This window comes from Delphinapterus leucas, chromosome 13, assembly GCF_059928025.1.
Source record: "Delphinapterus leucas isolate spDelLeu-1000000601 "Yukka" chromosome 13, BTC_Dleu_Yukka2, whole genome shotgun sequence".
Lineage (NCBI taxonomy): Eukaryota > Metazoa > Chordata > Mammalia > Artiodactyla > Monodontidae > Delphinapterus > Delphinapterus leucas.
The window spans coordinates 84,406,974-84,413,021 of NC_143141.1; positions in this window are offsets into that span (position 1 = coordinate 84,406,974).

A 6,048-nucleotide genomic window follows, 5' to 3' on the forward strand; every position below is an offset into this window, starting at 1 on the left:
CACATGAAAATGTCACAGTAGGTAGCACAGTCTCAAATCCCAGCTGAGGTTCCAGCCACCAGCCAGTATCACTGCCAGTCCTGTGAGTCCAATGCCACATATTATTCCAGTATACAATCCTAAAGTAGCTGTGCCTAGTCCAAATTCTTTACTTACTGAACCCATGAGCATACTAAAATAGTTGTTTTAAGTTTGTAAATTTAGTGATAATTTGTTACACAGCATTAGTAACTGGAACACTGTTATAAATCACCACTTTAAAAATTATGTATTTTTTTATCATTTTAGAGAAATGGAACAGATTTTTGTATATTAACCTTGTATCCAGACATCTGGCTAAATTAACTTCTTAATACCTCTTATAGTCTGTTTGGGCTGCTATAACAAAATACCACAAACTGAGAAGCATATGAAAACAGAAAGCTGTTGTTCACAGTTCTGGAGGCTGAGAAGTCCAAAATCAAGGTGCCAACGTGGTGACATTTTGGTGACCGCCCTTGTCCTGGTTCGTAGCCTTGACTTCTTGCTCTGTCCTCACATGGTGGGAGAGGCTAGAGAGTAATGTGGGGTCTCTATTATAAGGCACTAATCCCATTCATGAAGGTGCCACCTCATGACCTAATCACCTCCCCAAAAGCCTACCAACGAACACCATCACCCTTGGAGTTAGGATTTCAACATTTGAATTTGGGGGAGGGATACAAACATTCAGGTCATGGCACTATTCTTCATTTATTTATAAAATTTGGGGAGTTTTCTATACACATATTTATGTTGTCTGTGAATAATGAGCATTTTATTTGCTCTTATCCAAACAGAGATGTTTTATTTATTTATTTTTTGCCTACTTGATGATAGCCATCTAAGAGGTGTGATGGGGTACCTAATGGTAGTTTTGATTTGCATCTCCCTGAGTATTAGTGATGCTGATCATCTACTCATGTACCTGTTAGTCATTTGTATATTTTCTTTGGAAAGATGCCTGTTCAAATCCTCTGCCCATTTTTTAATTGAATTGTGTGTTTTTATATTGATTTGTATGAGTTCTTTATATATTTTGGATATTAATTCCTTTTCAGATATACAACTCACAAATATTTTCTCCCATTCTATGATTACCTTCTTACTTTGTTGATTGTTTCTTTTGCTGTGCAGAAGCATTTCAGTTTGATGTAGTACCACTTATTAATTTTTGCTTTTGTTCCTTGTGCTTTTGGTGCTGTATCCAGAAAACATCATTATCAAGACCAATGTTAAGGAGCTTTTCCTCTGTGTTTTCTTCTAGGAATTTTAGGGACTTGGGTCTTATGTTTAAGCCTTTAATCAATTTAATTTTTGTAAGTGGTGTAAGATAGGGGTCTAATTCCATTCTTCTGCATATAGTTATCCCTTTTTCCCAAACCACTTATTGGCAAAACTATGGTTTCCTCATTGATTATTCTTGACCCCCTTGTCATATTTTGGTTGGCTGTGTATGTGAAGTTTCTTTCTAGGCTCTCAATTCTGTTCCATTGGTCAGTGTGTCTATTTTTATGCCATAATTATACCATTTGATTATTAAATCTTTGCAGTATAGTTTGAGTGTGACGCCTGCAGCTTTGCTCTTCTGTCTCAGGATTGCTTTGACTATTCAGGGTCTTCTGTGGTTCCATACAAATTTTAAGATTTATTTTTAAAAATTCTGTGAGAAATGTCATTGGAATTTTGATAGGGATGACATTAAACCTATACGTGGCTTTAGGTAGTATGGACATTTTAACGATATTAATTCCTCTGATCTCTGAACACTATAATTATTCAATGTATTCGTGTCTCTTCAATTTCTTTCAACAAAGTCATAGTTTTCAGCCTCCAAATCTTTCACCTCCATGTTTAAATTTATGCCTAAGTACTTTTTATGTTTTTGAAGGTATTTGTGAATGGGATTGTTTTCTTTATTTTCTCTTAGATATTTTGTTGTTAGTGTATAAAAATGCAACGATATCTGTATGTTGATTTTGTATTCTGCAACTTTACAGAATTCATTGATTAGTTTTCAGTTTGTTTGGTGAAGTCTTTAGGATTTTCTATATATATTATCATACCATCTGTAAAAAAAGACTTTTCTTTAACTTCTTTTTTTCCAATTTGGATGCCTTTCATTTCTTTTTTTATGCCTGCTTAGGACTTCCAGTACTATGTTGAATAACAGTGATGAAAGTGGGCACCCTTTTCTTGTTCCTGATCTCAGGGGAAAAGCTTTCAATCTTCCACCATTGAGTACAATGTTAGCATGAGGCTTGTCATATATGGCCCTATTATGTTGAGGTATGTTTCTTTTATACTCAATTTCTTTAAAGTTTTTATCATGAAAAGATGTTGCAGTTTGTCAAATGCTTTTTCTGCACCTATTGAAATGATCATATGAATTTTATCTTTCATTCTATTCATGTGGCGTATCACGTTCATTGATTTAGGTATGTCAAATGTTCTTTACATCCCAGGAATGAATCCCACTTGATTATAGAGTATGATTGTTAATATGCCGTTGAGTCAAGTTCACTAGTATTTTTTGAGAATTTTTGCATCTATATTCATCAGAGATATTGGTCTGCAGTTTTCTTTTCTCGTAGTGCCCTTATCTGGCTTTGTCATCAGGGTAATGCTGGTTTCATAAAACAAGTTTGGGAGGGTTCCCTTCTCTTCAATTGTTTGAAAGAGTTTGAAAGGGATTAACATGGATTCTGTTTTAAATATTTAGTAGAATTAACCAGTAAAATCATGTACTCCTGGCCTTTTCTTTGCTGTGAGAAATCTACTTACTGATTCAATCTCCTTACTCACTGGTCTGTTCAGATTTTCTATATCTTCATAATTCAGTTGGTAAGTTTTATGTTTTCAGAAATTTATCCATTTCTTCTACATTATCCAATTTGTTAGTGTATAACTGTTCATAGACGAGAGATAACAAGTGTTAATGAGAATGTGGAGAAAAGGGAATCCTTTGTGCACTGTTGATGGGAATGTAAGTTGGTACAGCCACTATAGAAAACAGTATAGAAATAGTACAATAAAAGTTCTGATTTGGAAAACAAGTGTATTCCTCCAACTTTTTTCTGAGGAAGATATCTTTCAAATATTAACAGAGGGATATTTAAGCATGTAATAATTCAGGTAATAAAATCTTCTTGAAAAGAAAGTTGAAAACAAAATGTTATGGAAATAAGTAATAAAATAATGTTCAGAGAGATAATTTAAAAAATAAAATTGGTTATGAGTATTAAATATAAAACCAATTAAATGTTTCCTTCAGTGAGAATCAGTAGTCTCCATTCTACCTTAAGATGGGTTTATTGGAGGATGGGTATCTTATCCCCTAGGGTTATTACCCATTTTCACTAAATTAACACTGGTAAACTCTTGTAGGGATAATGTGCTCTAAAATTAGACATGTAACTCCAGAATATGTAAATGGAGCCTAGGAGTTTACTAAGTTGTCTCAAGATACTTTGCATATGTTCGGAGGTAAAGGAAAATCCAAGTAAATCTATCTACCATTTTTAGTTCATGTAAATATAACTCTTGGGTCTAGGTGCTTTGTGTCTATATATCAAGTTTGTGAGACAGGCTATATGGCGGTTACATTTCTAATCATTATGTTTATTTTCGACCATCAAAAAGTCACTAGGGTTGAGATTTCATATTAAATGATTAGCATTGCTGTGCATTTAATTAAATTTCCTGCATTATCATGCAAGTTGCTTAAACAAAAAAGGGTGTCGGCTGATCCTCAAGTCCCACTTCCTTACATAATATATGTTTCCTCTTTGGACCTCAAAACATTGAATACAAAACAAATCTATGATATATTTAAGGTGAAGGTGAAATAGAGACAGGTGGGGGAGAAATGAAGGGATTAGGAGAAATATGAATTGTTCAAGTGACTATTATTTGTAGGTGCTTCGCATAAATCATAAAATTTCTCCAAGTTAGATATGATTGCTTTCATTTCCAAAGATACATATCAATGTACAGAAAAGATATGCAATGTATTCAAAATCACATATCTATTAAGTGAATGAACTAGCATTTTAATACATATCTGTTCAATGTAAATCCTACCTCCTTGTCAGGTATAGTTTCTTAATGTCTTTGACAAGATACATAAAAATAAATACTTATTTGGGGTTAAGCATAAATATAAGAATGATCAGAACAGATATGGAAGATAGAACTGATGTAAAAAAGAGATTGATTTTTGTTATTGCTTTTTTAAAAATTTTTCAACACTGCAATCTTGTTTAGGTTATACATGGTTATCCATACATTATTTTTTTTTTCAAGTGAAAATCAATTTTCCTTTTTCTAAAGTGTATCTTCTCTGGTGGAGAAAGCACTGGTCTATTTCACAGAAATCCAATATTCTAATATTGTATAAATTTAAGTTGGATATTTTATCTCCTTCATGAGCAATTACCTTTTCTTTTTTTTAATGGGGTAGATACTGTTCAGTCTACCTCACTGGTTTGTTATGGGGGACTCATGAGCTAATGCATATGAAAGCACTGTAAAAAATCTAAAGTGTCGAATGCATGCAAGAGATATTTAATACTATTTAATGAATCATTAGACCACAGTCCCTTCAAAGGAAAGGATATAGTATTTTAGTTTATTTATTTATTTTGAGGATTCTTCAGCAAACAAAAATTGACTAGTACAGTGAAGTTATTTCAGAGGAATTTACTGAATGAAACCTGAGGTAACCTTTATACATACTGTATCAATTTAGGAAGAATGTTAGATACAGAATCTTATTAATCTATAATGCCCACAACCACCTTGTAAGGTGGTTAATATTCACTCATTAAAATATAAATGGAGAGAGTGGATGAAAGCATCTGGCAACATTATCATTATTTAAACATCAACCCAAAATACAAGAATATAGCAATTTGCTCCCAAAAGGGAAGAATCAACACTTCTGTATACAATAAAACATCACAGAAAAGAATATCGATTCTCTATCCAACTAGCATGAGACCCACCAGGATGTCTTCTTGCATCTGGTTCTCCGGCTGCAGCAGGAGAACCCAGGTGTGGAGCAATCCCTGGCAAAATCAGAGATTAAATTCTGGGAGTTGCAAGAGCCGATATGATATGACAGGATTCTAAGCCAAGTTTAGGAAATGTCACTTTAGATGGTATCTAAATGATATTAAAACTTAGGGAGAAGTCACTTAAACCATTGAAGTGAAGGGATTTAGAGGGAAGTTTCCTCAGGTGATTTTCATTTCAAATACTTTTGCTTAGCATTTTATATAGTATGGTGTATTTACTGAATCCTTTATAGTGTTGTACCGCAGAGGAAATAAAGATGAGTGAGGCATACTCGGAATCATTTATCTGTTTACATTCTAATTGGTTTATAGCACGACTCAAAACTAGTACCGTGTGCTTAGGCAAATCTGGAGCTCCGGAGAGACACCTACGCTAAAGTTGAAATTTGGAGGTCAACAGCCAATTGCTATTATTTACAGGTATAAAACTGGGTGAGATTATACAGAGAGAGGGTGTATCATTCAACTCAAGGACATTTTCTCATTTGGGGATGAATAGTCAAATCATTTTAGTTTGTAACTTGTAGTTTTGAGGAGGTTTTAATGCAAAATAAACGCCATTGATTCAGAGAAATAAATGTCATGATAAAGATTATGATTTTAAACCACTAAAACTTTCAATATCCTGTAAGTGTATCCTTTAATCATTGTTTAGGAAGTTCCCTAAATACCTGGTAATTGTGATCTCAAAGTTAAATAGATATGTCTTCAGAAGGAAAAGTAAAATGTTGGAAAAAAATCACAGAAATCAAGGAAAGACATTCTCTGCTCCAAATTCCTCATTTAAAAATAACTGCTCACACTTATCAGTGGCTTTTCTTCAGCAATACTTGAGAAAGTATGCAAATATTTATGCTCAAAGCTATTATTCATTGTGATTATAATTGGAAGAGCCTAACTTACTGTATTTTCCTAATAAATATTGTTAAATCATAGGTGTGATGACATGTGT